A 21,435-nucleotide genomic window follows, 5' to 3' on the forward strand; every position below is an offset into this window, starting at 1 on the left:
TAATTAGAATAAAGTAATAAAAAAATCATAAAATATCAAAATTAAATAATATGAACTGGACCAGCTCCTCATAGCTAGCATTAAACAGCGTATAAAATATGTTAACCACCATCTAACGGTCCAAAACATAGCGTGTTCCTGCGATGTACATATTTATTTTTATAAAATACATTGACCTTTTCACCGCGGCTGATATTTTTACGTGCCATTTCGAAATTTGTTAATATGTGGGGGGTACTTATTCATGCCATATTCTTTTAAATATGGTTCAATAAAGTCAAGTGATTTACAGCCTTAAATTATATTAAATATTCATATTATTTGGCTCAAAGGTGTATGGCACCTTTATGTACTCATTGAGTACTAGCGATTTTTTTAATGACTTTTATAAAACCCATCCGCGGTGAAAGGGTTTTAAGTATAAAGGTATTATTATAAATTCTCATTGTGTACAGTAGACTCTCAGAAAACACGCTCCCACTCCCCGAGAGCACGATCTACTATTGCAAATATTTATATGAGTTAGTGTTTTTATTTTTTTTTCCGCAAAAAACTTTATAAGCCTTTATTGATTTTCTACATATTCAAGAAAAACGTAAGTATCCCATTTTGTATTTTCAAATCAGAGTGTACATGCTTCCACTTTTCACGCTCCCTATCTACCGTGTTATCTGGGAGTCTATTGTACTGGTTATATACTGGTTTGAGTGGCCACTGACATAGAAGTGTATATAATATTTATTCTCCTGTCAGATAATGAACCAACGAACGAATTACTGGTCTATCGCAGAAAAAACAATCAGCTGATTGTTTCTTCTTGTGTTGTATTTTTTATGTGGACGTTAAAGTTGCATCCAGCTCCAAGGAGTCGAAATTGGCGGTTTTTCGACTAGAGCAAGGATTATACGTAAGCGTTGACGTATCAATACATCTAAGGTGGTTCAATTTTAAAGCCTTACTCTGAAATCGGTGAGTCACCGTAGCAGCTATTACCGAAACAAGAAATGTGTTCATGACTTAAAAGAGATACGATCCAGATAATCACTTCGGCGATCGGTACCCGAAAGGTAAAAAAACAATAGTTTTAGGCGCAGGTTATGTATTGTCACAGTGTAGTTTTTCGACAGTATTTATGGATGCAAAACGACTCAGGACGGACGTGTTATTAGGTGGCTCGTGCAATATTTACTATTAAATAAATATAATGCAATTCTTCACGGGATCTCCATCCCATTGATGTGTTAATATATTGTGTGAGACTTGACTTTTGAGACAAATTGTGCAGATGGTTGAAACCCATGTAATTTATTAGAGGCAGAAACATGCTATCGAAAAGTCAGCTGTAATCTATATTTGTATGCTGTATCTAATGAATTTTCTCTTCACATATACATAAAATGAACTGTAGGTGGCCAAACGTTCATCCACTGCTATATTGAACTTGCAAAGTAAATCGACATGCAGCAATTTAAAAATTTATAAGATACATTATTTATAGCTTTTAATTTATCCCTAGAAGCATTAAGTTTTTCATTTTTTATTCATCTGTTATTAAACTGGATATTACTGATATACCTCCAAATTTCATAATATAGTTGTAGTAAAAAATGCTTCGATTTTGATTGAATGAATCTATCAAATTATACAATAAAAATTGATTTGCCCTTCTTCTACGATAAACAACATAATTAATAAAATGTGTGATTTTGTGTTTTTTCTTTTATAAATTAAGATAATATTTCCTTAATAATAATTGTTGTTCTAGAACGAATTAATAGTTCCAAATTTTATTTGTAGATCTATTTGTTCGACGTCTGTATTAAATTACATTCAAACATAGACATTCATACATATATGTACATTAGGTGTACAACACAGGACCGCAAAGGTTTACTACGTTTTTGTGTTATTAAAAGACGCCACAATAAATAGTTGGAATGGAAATGAGGAATTGGATTGCTTAGCCACAGTCGATTAAAATTAGTATTATAATATTCAAACTTCATTTATAGATTGTTTTTTCGATTCAGAACTTCAATCAACGCTTCCTGTCATTCGCTTGCCAAATGCTTTATTTTTAAAGCGATCATTTGCTAAAACAATATTATAAGTAAATATGTCATGTTGGAAGCGTTCAAAATAACAGTAAATTCTTCGACGTTTATTAGCTTTAAAGTTGATTATGATTAGAATATATCAAATATAAATATAAATCGCAAAACTCGTTTTTGTAGCGGTGCGCGTTTATTAATAGTGTAATTATCTATTTAGATGTTTTAAGGAAAGTCGTTACGAGGTTACATAAACTGTTAACGACGGCCAAAAATATCGCGGCGAACAGGTTACGTATTGAATCGAATTTAATTTTACTTCTAAAAATAAAGAAATACATTACATTACACTTAAAGACGCATTAGAAGAAATACAAATAGCACTTAAAGACGCGTTAGTGAAAATATTATACGGTAAGTAAAACAACCATTTTAATATAGGAATTCGTTTGTAAATTAGAATAATAAAAAACATCAATTTTTATAAATTAAAAATATACAGTATATGACATTCATTATTTATTATTAATTGTTGTCTTTATTGTTTATATGTTTTATATACTTATGGTCATCCGGGGCGCTACTTACTTAAAAGGGGGCGCCATTTGTTTACATTCAACACGGTGTCGATATTTCCTCAAAAAAAAAATCGGAGATAGTATTTAAACAAAAGTCTCGAAATGACATTTTTATCTCTCTCAGTAATTTGTCTTCCTCAAACAAAACAATCGCAAATTGCCTTCTTTTTAAACTCGGGGCGTTGAATATTCCCAGGAAGTTCCTGTATATCAATGGGATTCTAACTAGATAATACGCATTGCTTAGGTTACGAAAGGCATACAGCAAATCTACAGCTTTTTAAAGATTCCAATATGATTCTTATTAGATTCCAAACAGTACAGAAGTAAAATGTAAGCATCTGATTCGATTCCGAAGCGCGTTCAAAATTGAAAAGTGCGACATGGCAACCCCGGAACTGTCAAATCGCGAGATGGTCGCTTAGCAGCTCTCTTTCTTCCACACTGCTCAGTGCTGCGGCGGCCGGCGGCGCGGCGGTCGCCGTTTGCTACGTTCGTTATTCGGTTCGTTTCATATTTCCGATTGCAAAACAATTGATTCGCGATGTTCGCACGCGCCCCTGACGAGTTTTTGTTTCCGGACCTTTGAAAAATGAAAAAATGGCTCCGCGAAAGCTTCCGACGATCGGCCGATAGGGGTGAGTGTAAACGTCAAAAGTTGTATTACGTGAATACGCACGTTGCGATGTGTGCAAGTCGTTGTTTACGTCGCTGTATATGCGGGGTGCGCAATTTTACGATTTGAATATTATCACTCGAGGTGGACGTCGAGCCGTCGCTTACGGCCAAAGTTGTCAAAGTCGGGTCAAAGTGTCGACGCGTTCGCGATCGTCCGCCGTGTGTTCTCGCGCGTTCGCGGGCTAAAAATAGAAGCGCGTGGGCGCACACGACCGCGACTTAGCGTGTTATGGCCAAAACGGAAAATCCGCTACTCGCGGGAAATTTGTTTGTTTATGCGAAAGAAAATCTAATTTGATATTAGCAATTATTTAACGACGCATAAGCATAATCGAATGTATGTACATGTATTGGCTTTGATATGCAACTTATGAATTAATTACGTATAATTTAATTTGTAGTCGTGTCATTGATATAAATAAATTAAAAGGCGTGTCTTTGGATAATCAATACTATTCTGTTAGGGATACAATAATCTAAATAAATCAATATATATGTAATACAAGGACCGACCTTATGTTTTGCAAATATAAATTCCCCCCCCCCCCTTTAGTATTAATATCCTTGGTAAAAACAATTTAAGCTACCAATAAATTTAATAAATTCATAAGCTCTAAAATAAATATAGTTATAGATCCTAATATGAGCTAGGGAAATTTTTTCCCACTAGAAGGGTATTTCACTTGGAAAATATGCATATAAAAAGTAATAATAACGATTTGGGTATTTTATAATAATCGTATAGATCTAAGCATTCGAGACATTTTAAGAAATCTTCGTTATTATTTTGATAAAATAAGTGTTGATATTTTGAAAACATCACACTAATGTCGATTTTTATATTGCAAAACGCGATCATAATATGCATCAATGGTTTTATTTAGAATTTTTCTTCAAGAAGTTCTGATCAAATTAAATGATTTAATGTGGAACAAAATAGGAAACTTTAGAACGGATGGTCTTAGATTCTAGTGCTGCATAGAAATTACTTCTTTATTAAGAATTATATAGGTTATTTTTATTTTATATTTTGCATTAAAATTGTTACAAAATAAGGCCGCGAGGGTGGTCATCGAACGCTCCCACGATTAAATCGCCACAGGCGGGCGCCTGTCCTGCCTGTGCGTAACGTAACTTTAAATACTATTTTGTTCAACCGTATTTTTATTGTAACTTATTCACTATTGAATAAGGAGCGTTACAATTGTTATTTGGATTTTGAATATACTTAATTTATTTTTATAAGGATTCATGATATATTTATTTCTACCGCGCAGAGAGCAATTTGATTCAGAACTTGCTTCTCTATACATAATGTAAAAATATCACGAGAATTAGCATATTATCATGACATAAGGCCAAACTTGAAAATTTATAAAAATAAACGGTATTTCATTGCATGTGGGACGATCGGACGTGATCAGGAAACGTACGCGGGTAGATGCGTTTCGCGTCCGATTAATTAATTCGATCGTGTCCCATTTGCAATAATTACACGGGACAAAGTATTGCTCGTTGGTAATAAGCATTGTTCCAGTTGCAATGCAAATAAGTGTTTTGCCATGACAGTTTTGCCACAAAAATAAAATAACTTTTTTCTCATAAATGTGCCATCATGCTTAAAATAGTCGTCATTTGAAAAATAAATAAATGAGGCATTAACCCCAGATTAAACAGGTTTCCGAGAGAAGCATTCAATTATCAAAATAAATGGATTTTTTTTCATTATTTAAAAAAAGCATTTGATACAATATGTAGAAATAGGCGGTTAAAAATGTTAGGTGTATATGGATTAAAATGGTTTAAAAACTATTCGAATTTTAATCTGCTTTATAATTATTCATAATTTAAAAAAAGTAAAGTTCAGGTATTTCATTGAATACTGTAGGGATATAAGTTTGGTTCACTATTGTTTGTGATACGTATGTAGTATTTCTGGATGTCGGAATCAAGGCCTGTCGGTGTCTTTTAGCGCTTCGCGCCCGTAAACTTGCGCCTGACGCTCATGATTTCACGCTTTGCACTCGTAACCTCGCATTTCATTTGTTTTGGTAGTGTAACTCACAACTTATTATATAATAAAGTGATTTTTATTAATTGCTATTTTATTAGTGAACTATAAGTGTGACCCCTTCAATACCTGACGATTTTTCCTAGTATATGTGAACACTAGAAAGCATTGTTTTATACAAAAATATCGATTTGTAGATAAAATTAGCTTTTATCTATAAATTGATTTTATATATTAAATAATGCAAACTTTATGTGTGTGTTTTTTTGATGTATTGAATCAATAGAGAGGATAATATCAATATCTAAAAAAATTATGATAAAACTCGGTTTAACGTACTAAATATGTCTTTACACGCTGTATTTATTTCGAAATTTTAATCATACTAACTCATATAATTTAATATTAAAAAATATTACGAAGCAGTATTTTGGTAGTTACTACAGATTTTAGACATTCGTTCCCGTTGTTTTGTAGTCATATTTAAAAAAAATATTTTCTTGCCTTATAAAACTTTTTTTAGATTTGTGTTTTATTTCCCATACATTTAGTATTTAGTAAAAAAATTAAAATATAGTATGAGATATAATAGTTTGCACTAGATATAATACTCCTCCAAAAGATGCCGAAAGATATTTTCGACGAAACATCGTAGATTACAAAGAAAAAATATTAAGTAAAAAATACTATTTTATAAATTAATTATGTTTTTATTATAAAAATAGAAAATTTAGATCAACAAAATATATTAGTCTATATTGCAAGATTTTTGAGCTTTTAAAAAATTGCTAATTTTTTTAGAAACGAGAAAATACTCTAATTATATAACACTATTGCTTATTAATGCACTAAAATTATTATTCATTTCTATAGATAGCTTTTTGTTAGTAAATAGCAACATTGTTTTGATAGCTTTTTGTTAGTAAATAACAAGTTTTGAGAATAAGTCTCTTTCAAACGTGGGTATCTGTGTATGGTCTTCACAATATCATTGCAGCTGGGTCGGCTTTTAATAAAAATGCCTTTTCAAATTAAAAAATTGAGTGCCACTTTGAACTCGCAACCTCTGAGTTACTAGTCTGAGACGTTACGAACTGCACTGTTTCATCATTAAAGTTATCTTATTTCTGTGTCAAAAATCTCATATAGTTAGTTACTAAAAGTCTTAAAAATTCTATGGTGGACTAAAATGTAGCTATTGCTAAAAGCTGAATTGGTAAAATTTATAGTTAAATAAAAAATATTTCATGTACCTTTATATCTTATTAATAGATATTTATAGTTTATTTATTTATCTAACTAATAGCACAATTAATTTATTTGTCATTATAATGATCATTTCGAAAAACTGAAAATAAATAGTTACTTGTTTCGAAAGTTAAGCAATTGAAGTAATAATTGTTATTATTTCATGGACCACATAATACGCATCCGTTTTTAGATGTTATTCACTCGTAATCACCCATAAGTACCGTAAAACTACTCTTTGTTTGGAAAGGATGCGCGATATGCGTTCTATCTTGCGAAACATACTGTTATTTTTACCCTTTTATTAACGATCGTTGAAATGGGTTTACTTTTTTATAAGTTTACTTTTAAGACGTACACGTATTTCGTGAGTGCAAAAAGCGATGCAATTGGCCCGCCACCATCCTCATCTGCAATTTGTCAGAGTTACCTCTAACCAGCAATATAAAATATCAGAAGAGCAGACGCTCTAAAGACTTAATTCTAAAGAGTCACAGCATGAGACATATCAGCGCATAGTCCAGTATGATTCAACTCGACACCCTAGCGATGACTCTCCAACTTTCGAGATCAGCTATTTCGACTTTCCTGATACATTTCCATATATATATGGTATTTCATATATGCTTAGTAAAATAAATTGTTACCAGCTTTTCGGTTCGGCCTTCAGCCTCCAAACCCGAAAAAATAGTAGACAAATCAATTTCGATATTTTTGACATAAAACTCAAGGAAGCATGATATAATGATTTCTAATTCTCAAGGTGAAGATCATGCCATGAAAGCGATTTAAATTTTAGACCGTGTCAATAGATACATAAATGCCAAAAGCGCCTAAATTATGCGCATACGTAAGTTTTGCGCTATAAATATGATTTTTATAACAATTTTGCAACTTTGGCAGAATTGGGTTAATGAGTCGCATATGTTTGGGAAGCCTTGACAGCTGAGTGTGAAGCTAAAATTGTTCAAGAGTTAAAGTGAAGAGCTATCTTCTTGAAAAATACTAGGGAAAATTATTATCGTATAATGTTTGGATAATACACTTAAAGATAAAGTAAAATTTCAGGCGGCCTTGACTATGGCAGATATCAAATCATCCTTATTTGTATACAAAGAAAAACTAGCTTATCAAACGAACTGCATAACTGAGTTAAAAATGTATACAAGTGTTATGTTATCGTTGATATGAAATCGATTATAAACATTATGATTCATCAGTATTTTTTTATTAATAAATAGTTTTTCTAACGGTCACGTCAGAAGTGACGATTTCTTTATGTTACTAAATGCGTGTTATGTTCTCGTGAACTACAATAGAACTAACGTTTTCGATGTTTGTCTTGGCTGATCTTATATTTTGACATACCTAATTATTATTATTGGTATGATATGTAAATAACTAAAATTTAATATTGTGATTTTAAGTCAGAAATGTATTTACATACAAAGACCAAAAGGGGGTTTCTCAGATAGGGTAAAAAAAATTAAAAAGACATAATGCTTTCCATTTTTTTATCTATATATTTATAGATATAATGTATTTTTAAGTACTAAAACAATGTTATTTAATATCTACTCTATAATAAATAAAAAAACAATGGTCTTAGACTAAGAAATCATTTAAAAACAGTATTTCACTCAGACTAAAGTAAGCCATAATTAACCACAAATTACCACGAAAACTCTAATGAACTTTTATTCCTAAGTTTTGTGACATGCATAAAAAAATCACTGATGTTTTCGCATCCAATAAGCATTATATGCACTTTCATTTGTAATTATCGGACGGCCGTATTAAATCTTTCACATAAGAATGGATTGGAGGTTGTGCTGAACACTAACATAATTGACTATCAATTTGTCTTATACCCTATTCGTCTGAGCTTAGTAATTTGTATGTACACTGTTAATTAGTATGTTCAATAAGCTGTTATGAAAAATAGCTGCAAAAATCATATCACTCAGATACTTATCCCAAAATAATCTTTTAGTATACTTCGCTATTTAGCACATTTTAAAAAATTCAATTTTTAGAAATTTTTTGTTGATAATGCAAAAATTGTTCGCTTCCATGCATATATATATATATATATATATATATATATATATATATATATTTAAAAGTTTGATTTAACAGGGATATTAAAAGATATGTGCAATTAAATAATTACTTTGTTGCATAAATTGAATTATTTGTGCATTTATGTAAGATAAATATTTAAATTTTTCTTCGGAAAAAGATTCGTTGCAGAGAGTTATTCATGGGGTGTTCACTTTTCTGATCAATGCTCCAACGGTAATTTTTTTCATTTATTTTTTTAGAAACAATTTGTTTTATGTAACAATTATTTGATGTATTGCTCATTTAAATTACTTTCTATATTTAATAAGTCAATTCTAATTTAATACAAGCAGGGACGTCATTTCAGATTTTTCCAGGGTAGGGGCGCAAAAGTTGGCCAGTCAGTGATCGATATTTTAATATTTCGATTTCATTTAATGACGATTGCATTTTCTGGCCAAATATTGAGTTAAAATCATCTGTCGGCAATGCATTGACAAATAAAAGCACATAAAGTGCGATAAATTAACCGTTGTAGCGAAAAGTGGGCGAGCACTAAACCTCTATCAGGATCATGTATATAAAACTGGATGCACAGCGACTAAATCAATATTACGTATTATTATTAAGCATATCTAAACCAAATTTTGAGCAATAGGAGAGCGCCAAAAACAATTATCCCTTCTCAGAAGTCAAAAAAGTTTGAGTTAGAACTGCAAATGGGCGTTTTGCAACTGTCAAATTGAGTTTCATAGTCATTTTATAGCAGCATATAATTTCACCAGCGCTTATCAGTTAAATTTTATTTTCGTTGGTAGAAATAAATATCTACTAGGGACTGACTAGTGAAAATATAACTTGAAAAATACATATTCCCTGTAACATTATTTTATTTTATCTCCCTGAAATGACATATTTTAAAAAATATTTTCGAGATAGATTCTAGACTATTTTTTAGATTTTCTTTAAGGGATAACCTTAGAATTTTGCTTTAAAATCAGGGACGTAATTTCAGATTTTTCCAGGAAGAGGGGCATAGTTGGCAAGTCAGTTTTTTTCAATATTTCGATTTTATTAAGATTCATAGCATATATAATTAAATGACATGCATTTTTCCGATAAAATTCAAAGGGGGGGGGGCAATTAAAAAAAATGCTCGTATTACGAAACACTAGTAAATCTAGTTACTCACAATCTAAGGTTTTACTCTGTATTACTCCTTCTGAATTGAGAGAAGTCCAGTGTCCTGTCTAACCAATCTCAAATATTTGTGGCAGAAACAGATTTTTTTTGTTTAACAAATAACTTGTTAAACTGTATTTGCATAACGATGATTCAAAGACCGGTAAAATTTGCCATTGTTGTTATTGAGTTCGGAATATGTGACGTGTTTAATGCACTTTAGACACTTGGTTTTGAAACTGTTAATGGGTACCGTTTAATGAATATTCGCTCGGAGACGCAATCGTTTGTTTTTTTTCAAACAAGAAAAATATGCTCTTAAAAAAAGTTTAAAGGACACAAATAAATAAATTATTTTAATAAAAATCGAATATTTGCCTGTTTTTTTGACTATAATATTTGTTATTTATTCGTCAATAATTAGTTGATATTTGTAGAATATTATTTTCAAATTAAAAAATTTTAAGAATACCAAAAAGTAGCCAATTTATTTAACAACAGCGTTCTTTTTGCAAAGGAAAATAACAGTTTATGATTAAAATATATCAAACCACAGTTATTAATTACTTTTTGTGTCATTGTGTATTACAACGACGCAGATTTTTTTTCTTTAATGTACCGCTGCATTATCTACAGCTCAATTGTGCCCTTTTTTGTTTTGCGAAATTTATCTTCTTATCATTATATTGTATATAATGATAAGATAGCCGACAAACAAAATAATAAAGAAAAAAAAAACACTTTGTAATTGCCGAAATTTCAGAAATTAGTAATATTTACGAGTTAATATTGTGCAGTTGTGAACTTACCCAGTGACTAGTATTTATTTTTATATCTTGTAGATCAATAGGAATAATTTTTAGGTCTGTCTAGTTATTTATAATGGTAATATTTACTTGGTCAAATTAATATTTAACTATAATAAAATAAAACTATGTACCTACTGATTAGTTTGAATAGACTTGACTATTTTTTTTGTAATCTGTATTGATTATTCTAACTGTATTTTTTTATTTTTTTTAATTTATTCGAATATTTGATTTGGTGTAAAGTTTTTAAAGTTCGAAAAGATCTGCTTCATGGGCTGGAGTAATAAATTTGATTTGAATGAACTCTCGTCTCGCTTAAGGTCTGGAGGATGTGCAGGAGCATTATCCATGACTAACAAGACTGAGTTACAAATTCTTATCTTCACTTCAAGAAGAATCATTAGCTCAGTTGGGGAGAAAGTGACGCAATACGTCCGCTCGTATTGCAAGATAAATAAGAATTTATTAAAAATTCTTGGTCCGAGGTTCCACATAACTAAAATAATCTTAGATAAGTTTTGGAGTGTCCGTTTGACTAACTTAACTTATACCAAAAGAAACTGTTCTATTTATATCGAATAATCTAAAATTTCAGTGTATAAAACCATTGAGTCAGATTACTTTTTTTCCGAAGAATATTTCTCTCTCTCTTATCACTCTTGATAAGTGGTTTATTTTTAGAACAAGCGCCTCCCAGTGTTATTTTGAGAACAATCTCATTTCAATGCTCATTGCATAGTTGCCCCACCGCATTATTTCACGGCCGGCGTTTAGCATTCAAGTCCTTAATGCCATGACAGGATCGCCATTGATGATACCCAGAACGTGATGATCCTTTTACGTCAATTTCCCCTAGCCTTTATTACTTACATTTTCAATTAAATGATAGCGATAAGCTGTTTATGACAGGATCGTCGCTATAGGTACTTCTTCAAAGAAGTGATGGTCTAATTACTTGTTTTGTCATGCTGAATTCGATTATTTGCGGTTAACTACGATGACAAAAAATACACATTTTCGCAGGTTTGACAAGGTTGCCGGCGCGAGCTGGTGACGCACTAGAAACTATTTATAGTCGTGTGTACACTGCTCACAGATATGTGTAGTGCATTGTGATGAAAGTTGAAAGACTAGATTTGTGCATTTTATTAAAAAATGAGGTTTATGAGCAAGAGATGATCTTTCTCGATTCAGTGTTTATTTCTAAGTTGAAATGAAAGCTCAAAATATCGTAGTCCATAAGGTTCCAGACTAATAACACAGAGGCCGTGGGTTCGAGCCACAGCAGCAGACTAAAAATGTGCTGTTAGCAAAATCCGACACCAGCTGCAGAGATTATAATATATATGTACGTATATAGTATTGGTGTCACCTCAATTGGTTAATACTTATTCGTAGATATTCATTATGTCTGTTGAAGTGATTGAAGAGTTGTTAATGCTGTAAGCCTACCACGAACAGAAGTGCTCAAATATGAGTTTCAGAGAGTTTTTTTCTTTTTTCATCATTGCAACTCAATTTAAACGGGTCTCGGGGGATTCAAACTCTTTCTAACTAGGTTACTACATAACGTAATAGTACATACAGTTTGCAAACTGCATGCAAAATAAGCGAAATCGATAGCTACGAATAATCAATACGGTCGTCGAACAAGTTGTACATAATAATACATTTTTTTTGATAAATAAGTGTCTTCAATAGAATGTTAAAAACATTATAAAAAAATACGTACCATTATACATATTAAGTTTGAGTTATAAACATATGTATCTGTTTTAATAATCATGATTCAAGTATATGAATAAAAAAGTACTTTCCCCTAAGAAAGATAATTTACAAACCTTCTGTTGTAGTTTTATATATCAGTGTTACAGTATTTTAAAATCTAACATAAAAATACATTAATCGCAAGAATTCAATATCACACTATTTTAAAAATATTGACTTTCAGTCTTTTTAATTAGTAGATGAGATGTAGTTAAAGATCATCAATCTTTTTAGATGTGACAGCTTATGATATTTTTTAATCAAAACCACTAATAAGTCGAAATTGCAAATGGATTTTACATCCCCCGTTCTTGGAATATTATATTAAGGCATTTACGGTGGACATACATGTAAAAAAACACTATCCTACAGGAGATTTACAATGAAAAAAATTTACATTGCAGCTAATGAATTATTTTTGCTAGATATGCTAGCAGATTATTTTTTTTAAATAATCAAAATCACTCATAAGTTTAGAATGCAAATGAATTTTGCATCCTCCGTTCTTAAAATATTATATAAAAGGCATTCTAGATATATTATCATTATTATTTCACGAGATACACAATGGAAAGAAATGTTTTACCTCACAATTTAGTAAAAAAATATAATTTCACTATACATCAAACTGTTTGCCATAAAGATAAAATGACATGCTCATTTAAACGAAGGAAATATATTTAATTATTGTATAATAAAAATAAAAATTTAATTTGCTTTGTTGGTTTCCGAGGCACCGGTTATGCGTTCTGTTGTTTCGACCAATGAAAAATAAGCATTCAAATATAAAACAAGATGGCCGATAGTATCATGACAACAGTTTTAAATAATAATTATTTAATAATAAAATTTTGAAAAATAACAAAAGAATAAAAATAATCGTATTGCAAATTAACTAGGTGTGTTATAACTATGAAAATTAAATATATACATAATGTGTTGAGGATTAGAAGAATACGTTGATTAAACTAGATAAACAATCATAAAACAATCTTCGTAATGAAATCTTTAAATTTTGAATTCTCGGCGACGGGCTCCGAGGCCGAAAAGTGAGTTTTTCCTTTTATAAATAATCGGATTGCAAATTACCTAGGTGTATTATAACCATGAAAATTAAATATATACATATTGTGTTTAGGATAAGAAGAATACATTGATTAAACTAGATAAACGATCATAAAACAATCTTCGTAATGAAATTTTCAAAATTTTGAATTCCCGTCGCCGAGATCCGAGGCCGAAAAGTGAGTTTTTCCTTTTATATTACATTAACATTATCATTGCTTCCGATTTAATGCATATATACGTTAAATTTTAAGAATTGCAAATAAACCAGATATGTTTTAAACGTGAACGTGTAGTATATCCTTAGTATGTATGAGGATTGAAATCAAATCGGTGCTGTCGCAGTGGGAACGATATATATATCAGGCAACGGACAACTTATAAATGTGTAGTTTCTTGAATGTTGTCTAATAAACGACATTTTACAATGATTATAAATATGTAATTGCATACCTGGAATAATCGATAGCAAAAATATCTAAGAGTGGGTTATTTTTAATTCCGATGTGGCAAAATATGTATACGTCATGGTTTTTATTCAATTTTTGTTCTGTGCTATCATTCCTCTTTCGGAATAGCCAAATTCAAAATATTCAGTTACATCAAACTTATGTAGTATGTTCTTTATAAAAAGATAATACTTGCTGACAGTGACTTCAATATGAGAAGATTCACTCTTTGTTTATATATACAAATTCTACGTTGTAGCCATATAGGTCATCAAATTGTTCCATCATTGCTTCTGAAAAATAATTAAAAACAATAAGGCCGTTATCAAAATTAAACATTGAAAACATTATTACTACTAATATAATCCATATATTAAATTTAAACGACAACCGCAGAACAAAATTAACAGAAGTTACTATAGAGGATTAAAAACGTATATTGGCACCTCTTCATCTTCTTCAAAATTGTCGCAATATGTCATATATTCATTATTAGCCATACGTAAATGTTATTAGATCTATCATTGCTTCTGAAAATTAACTGGAAACGATACTATAGTGGGTAAAATGTAACTTTTTGTTTACACTAATACGAGATATTTCATTATTACTAGCATTGTAATATGTTTACTTATCTTTGGTATGTATACCTGTATCACCGCTGTTTGTCTTTTAATATTAGATCATGGAAAGTCAATAGTAATTTTGTTAGAATAACCGTGATATATTATTCATTTAACCAAACACTTACTGGCACACTCATAATTTATAGTTTTGATTATTTGGTCTATAATTCCAATGCTACACCACTTTAAATCATCTTCAATTGACATTTTGTAAAAAAAAAGCTGTGATTATAACATATTTCACTGTTTTAATTGCACAGAAATGGGCGCGGCGAACGCTTGCCAGATGACAAGAACCGTCACATGTAAGAAAATTTGAAAGGGAAATCCCCGGTTTTGGGCGCGCTTGAGAACGAACTACGAAATTGATTTTAACAATTTAAATGGTAAAACACTAAAAATCATCAAATTCTAAAAAAAATATTTTTTAAAATATGTTTTGTTTATACGGGATTTAAAATAGAATATAAATTATGTGGATTTGTATTAGCTTCTCTATACAGAAAAAAATATGTACTTAAATTTTGGCGAACGTTGGCAATTTAAAGTTATATTTTTTAAAGAATTTCTAAAATTTCGCTTGAAAAAACATTTTTGACAAAAAAAGGAAAAGTTTCAAAATAAGTACTATTCAATACCAACCAACTACTAAACATAGTGTTGCAAAAATCCCTCTTACTGACGCTTTTGAAAGGAAACTACACAAAATTGTATAACACTAATTTAAATATCTTTTAAATTATAAAGACTCGTTTACTTTACTCAAAATCTTACTTTTAGTGACTAAACCCCTTAAATTTTTAGAGCAGTATCTTCTAAGGCTTCTTGAATTTCCTTCTTATATCGAGACTTTATGAGAACGCATTCATAAACTAACATTTCTGTCAAAGTTTACAACACACAAATAAACAAAACGCACATAAAAATCCCTTCGATTGTTTATTCCATATTTTAAAACATATGTAAAAATGTGCTATTTTTTCTAAAGTTCATGATGGTATAGGGTGTAGTTAATTTTCTTTAAAGAAAAAATATGATTAAAACGAAAGTGCGATCTAACAATTTTTAAGAAATTCACTTGATTTTATTTTAGCGATTTTTTCATTAGAAATAGCTTCTTGGAATTAAAAACAAATTAGAGTATCATAAGTTGAATGTCCAGATCTTAATCACTAACAGGATCTTAATTTGGTTTTTAAATCAAAATTAAGTTGCATGAATAATGCCTTGCCATTTTTCAAACACAAATCCATTCCTATGGAGATTTCGGCCACCGTTTTACCCAAAAATGGCGTCAATGTAAATTCGTCGAGTGTGCACATGTCCGAAAAGCCAATTATCATGTTATATAGAACATTCGTGTATAATTAAGTGATGGCCGTTTAGCAAGTCGGCCGGATTGGAACTGAACCAAACCTGTCTTTGAGACTAACCCCGGGGTGCCTATTTGTTTTTTTATGACCCGACTCTTATCGATTCGGACGAGAAGATCATTAATTTGGAGAGCTACCGAAGTGCCAATGGCGACAGATAGTCAATGCATTGCCAAAATATTAGCGAGACAAATATCAACGATGTGTTGTAATAGAATATGTCTTTGGCTTTACAGAGCGACCGAGTTATTCTATATAAGGTGTCAATTTAAAACTTGTTAGTGTGGAAAAACTGTCACATCGAGTTAATGGGATTCAAGAAAATGTCCATCATATCCATGGATACTTACACATATTATTATTTTTATGTTTTTCTGATTATATATAGTATAGTTGAATTGAAGTACAGCTCTTGGATCTAATTAAGATGTCAGTTAGTTAAAAAAACATGAGTACATTGCTCACCCGTGACTGATGTTATATCGAAGCATGACCAAATCGCATGCAATATGATATTAAAAAAATCAATTAATAAGTCATAAGATAGCTGTTGATCTACAGATGTGTTCATAATATTTTTCAAATCAATATTTTAATATTAATAAGCGTTTGCTAAGTGTTACATTGATAAGAAATGTTTCACGATCACAGCACATTTTAGATTCTTATTATGACTGCAGTATTTTTTACTGCAATTGCCTATCATAGAATAGATCTTAAGCTTTATATATGATCAATCCATATTCTTATCTCTCAGACTCCAGCTCATTTACTCACATTATTTATAAATACAAGATGATTTAGATCGGGTTCGGTAAATTGTTTACTGTTTAGCATTAATAAATGTCATATTGTAACTGTGGGAGTTTAAAAATTGGCAACCCTGAAGTTACGCAGGTAATACCGAATCGAAGCGGCAGCGGGATTTGCCTATTGGCGACGCGACGGAAGGACGTGTCGATCCGCGCATAATTTTACAAAGTTATGTAATCTTTATACTGTGAATGTTGCCAAACCGTCGTCACACATTCGTTAAATAACATGTTCTATAAATTAACACTTTCTTACTAGACAGGATTTAACAACTCAATATAATCGGTCAGCTTTCGTCAAGTAAACTCGTCATACTTCAACATGTTTTTGTGAAAAAAATACTTCAACATGTTTTTGTGAAAATATCGATTCTCTTGATCGATCAATGCATTGGATATTCCATATATATTTTCATTACTTAATGTTTTATAGAAAAGTTATTAAACGCGATTTATCTCATATGTATTGTAGTGACAATGACTATAGATTTTTATTTATATAAAATATCGCGTTTCACTGATTGTAATTTCTGAATCAAGTATCCAATTGTCTTATTTTTACAAAATCGAAATTTATTTTGCTTTTTTAATGTTGTAGCAAAACTTTTCTTTTTATGTATGTATTTAAAACAACATAAATATGACTGTACTTATAAATGCTGGTTTGTTCTTATTTTTTGTATAAATACTAAAAAAATCATGAGCGTATAAATATTGACCAACATATAAAAAGCAACGATATTAATAATATTGCTTGTATATATTATACGTGTCTTGACTTGCGAAGTAAATACGTAAATAAAACGAATACTTAAATATTGCTTTACTGACTGTGATTTCTGAATTCGCAATATATAAGCAATTTAAACTGTTTTTTAAAAATTGAATTTTGCACCACGCAAAAAATCAGTCATTCGTTTAAAACTATTCAAAAAGTCAACTTATACATAGATTTATGAAAATGTATTTCAGATTCATTTAGTATGAAAATTATTTTGCAAAAGCCTTACATACTAATTGTGTTTCTTATTTTGTTCTTTTACCGAAGTGAATATAATTAAAATTATTTATAGTGATTTGGCAAAATATATTTTTTAATTGATCGCGCGCTTTTTGGTCGTTAACCTCATTTCTTGGCCTTAACCATCATTCTTAGTTGATCTTAACAATTGAAGTGAAAATTTTTCTTCAGTCATATAGTGTGATCTAGTTTTTAAAAATATTTTTAGTGAATTTATGTATTATGTGCATTTAAAGTTGTATTAAAAAAATATGCCGCAGATAATTTTTATTTGTGTGTTTTTCAAAATTTGTGGAATTGTATTACTCATCTTCATCAGCTTTTGTCAAATTATCTTGAGATCCATGTTTGATGTAATCTCATTTTAAAGTTAAGATGCTACCATGATGTAGTGATTGTAGTGTTATAGTATAAATACAGCTTTATTGTTTTTAATCTTATAGGATAATTCTACATATTTGTTCAGTAGAAAGTGACAATCGAACAAAAGTGCTTTAACAAACAAAAAAACGAAAAAAGTCGTCATATTTGTAACACCATAGATTTAAGGTGCGAATTTACTTAAAATTGTAGCGCAGATTTTCAAGAACCATTAGCGTAAATCAGCGTAAAAAACTACTTAACCGTATGTTAAATACTTATACAATTTATTTTTCATCTTTGACACGCGCCTAGAAAACAATACGCATTGTCTCGCGCGTTGAATAGTATCGTTACATGTTTGCTTTGTCATCAACGGGATGTAACCACGATGATTTCGTCTAAAAAGGTCCACCCGGGAGACATAGTATTACTACTAGCTTAATTAGAGTGCGTTTATAATATACATGGAGTCTATCCACGATAAATTTAATAAAATCTCAAGTCATTGTAATATTTTTTGTTTATAACATAATTAGTCATGTACTATGTATGTTCGATATTAAAGAACTTTGTCTATATATAATTAATTGTGATAATTGTGAGTGTGATTATATAATCACATTCACAATTATCGACTATTATAGCGTTTTCGCGAAATTTTCCACATTAGCGCATCACAAATGTGTTCGCGTCGTGTTTATTTACCTTTCTACACCATGTTTATTCAATGCCCCGAAACGAGTTCTGTTTAACAATTTATGACAGCAAAGTTGTTTGTTTTTAGTCACGGGCTCAAAGCGATCTGTCATATTTGCCTTTCAGCTTGAGGAAATAGAAAAGACAGCAGTATAAATATATCGTTAACGGAGATGATGACAGCTTTAAATAATTTTCAGATACGACTTATATAGACAATGATAATTAATTATTACATCACTCTTGCAATAAAATTCTTAAATGAACAAAAAAGACATTTGCTTAAATAAATCGTTTCTATTTTACTTAGAATAGTCTTTTAATCGTGTCTCACGTTATCAATTGTGTTGATATCGGACAAAAAAGAACCAAAGTTTTCTCGTTTCCAAGTTATTGCCGACCTTGCCGTGAAATAATCTGGATATCTCTTTGTCGTCGTACTAGAAAACTTATTCAACATTATTATGCAATCAGAATGCAGAAAAAAGTCAGAAACGATACATACCTGCATAATACGTACTTCAGAGATTGTCATTCGACACGATACCAGTTTATCTTTGGACCCTGCATGTCTATAATGTAATCGTTTCCAAAACAAGATTTTGAATTATTTAACGGTACATCACGCATGATTTATGACATAAATTGCATTTTTTATTTACTAGTATTACTAGTTTTTTTTAGTAAAATTATGACGATGATTTTATAATATCGGTGACGCTATTTTCTTAATTTTCTCTTCAGTTTAGAATATAGATTCTACATTTTTTAGTTAATACCGTTTAACATTTTCGTTAGAATTGTTTGATTATATTTTTAAAATCAACACATTAACTAAATGTGTTCTACGAATATATATATATATATTATCATTTATCTACATAGTTAAATCAATTTAAAACATAATCTAACCTTAAATATTTATGAACTGCTCAAAAGTATTTTTTTCATATGTGTTTGTATATACCTATATAGATTTTATATTGTGTGTGAAAATACTATTGTTGTATTATAAAAATAATCCGCCCGGCAAAGTCCGTAAGAATTATGTTTCTATATAATATAAAGGTGTGTAAAAAAATATTTTTATTTTAATTTTATATTTGTTTATTTATTATTATTATTATAGGACAATTTTGATTTTTTTCTTCAAGGTTTTTAAAAATTTTTAAATTCAAATTAGGCTAATTAATAAATTTAGTGTTTTTAAAATAAGTTTTAAGTCGATATGCTTAAAATAATGGCAGTTATCGTGACCTCAAATTTCGTTACATCCAAATAAATGAGAAAAAAATATTTTTTTAGCCTTTTTTTAAACAAATATATTTTTTATTTTCAATCTAATTTATTTTTAAACGAAAATATGATTTTTTTTAATATCCGTCATTTTCAAACAATATAGCGAATCAGGCTGACTGACAAACTTAGCCGAGATATTTTTAGAAGATTTCGGCGTAATTAGTTTCTATTATATTTTTATCTTATTCATATGCACTTAGTAAAATAGGAAAAGCCTTTGTCTAGCTTTATATATATTCACAGTTTTTACCATATCAGCAAATATACAAATATGACCCATTTAGAACATCTTTATGAGAAAAATTATAGGTATAGATTAGCGTTAGCGTATACTAAAATTAAAATGCGGGCCATAAATCACACTTTCAAAACAAAAAAAAAATCAGTAAGGTTGTCCCGACTAAATAGTAAATTGTCTGATTTAAACCTTTTCATATAATTTGATTATTTGGAATATTAGTGAGTCAGTGGTTAAAGCTCAAAGTCTCGGGACAAGGGTGAATGAGATAGGCAATGAGTGATGTAGTTCTGTCTTGTAAGACTATCTTTCTACTATGCCTTGATTAATTACGGATGGGTTTATTGCAAACAATTAGGCTAATGGATAAATCTAACATATTTGGCACGCTCCCGAAGCGAAAAACTGCATTTATTGTTGATCAATTATTATTTTATAACAATTCATAGCTCACAGGACCTAGATTCAAATACCTTTTAAATATTATGATCGTTATGTAGTTCGGACTGAATACAACATTTTGTAATATAATTTAGATTCACAGATTTTCGGTAAATTGCGTTAAATATTTAATCAAATTCGTGTATTTTTCACTTGGTAATAACACATTTTAGCTTATTATTATACGAATATGTCTTCCGTGTGGTTTTTTATATGCGAAGCCATTGTGTTCGCTTACCAAACGTCGATAACAAATAATTTTTGGTGCAAAAGGCAATAAATATTGATCGATTTTCAAAATCATCATGTAGTTTTTGTGTTTTCGTTTGTCAAATGTCCTGAAATCGTGACTCGAATTCGTTGTCATCTGGCACAGAAGAGGATATGTGATTCTGTAAATACGATCTTCGGATATCCGATGAGTCACCCCTTATCTTACTGTGGTTAAAAGATTTTTATCTCGTCTGTAGCCCCGCTTGGTGCGAGTTTGACTGAACTTCCGTATATTATAAGTCGGAAGCAAAGTTCAGAAGATTTCTTTTTAGATACGGTCCAACGGTTTTAGTCCATATTTATTTTCCTCGACATTATTGATCCTGTTAATTGCTCTCGTTAAAGCCTAAAACCGATCGAGGAACACAAATCCATTTGTTTTATGCCACTT

The 21,435-nt window shown here is 30.3% G+C and overlaps 1 protein-coding gene across 1 annotated transcript in view; it reads left to right on the top strand.

Moving 5' to 3' along the window:
- Positions 1-3,079: 3,079 nt before the first annotated feature.
- Positions 3,080-21,435, top strand: part of for (cGMP-dependent protein kinase for) — a 164,100-nt gene continuing 145,744 nt past the window's right edge. The window contains exon 1 of the mRNA XM_088197144.1: positions 3,080-3,267. The gene's annotated coding sequence lies outside the window, so the exon portion shown is untranslated. The remainder of the gene's footprint in view (positions 3,268-21,435) is intronic.

Source organism: Plectrocnemia conspersa, unplaced genomic scaffold (assembly GCF_051122295.1).
Source record: "Plectrocnemia conspersa isolate PC_06_02 unplaced genomic scaffold, ASM5112229v1 ptg000011l, whole genome shotgun sequence".
NCBI lineage: Eukaryota > Metazoa > Arthropoda > Insecta > Trichoptera > Polycentropodidae > Plectrocnemia > Plectrocnemia conspersa.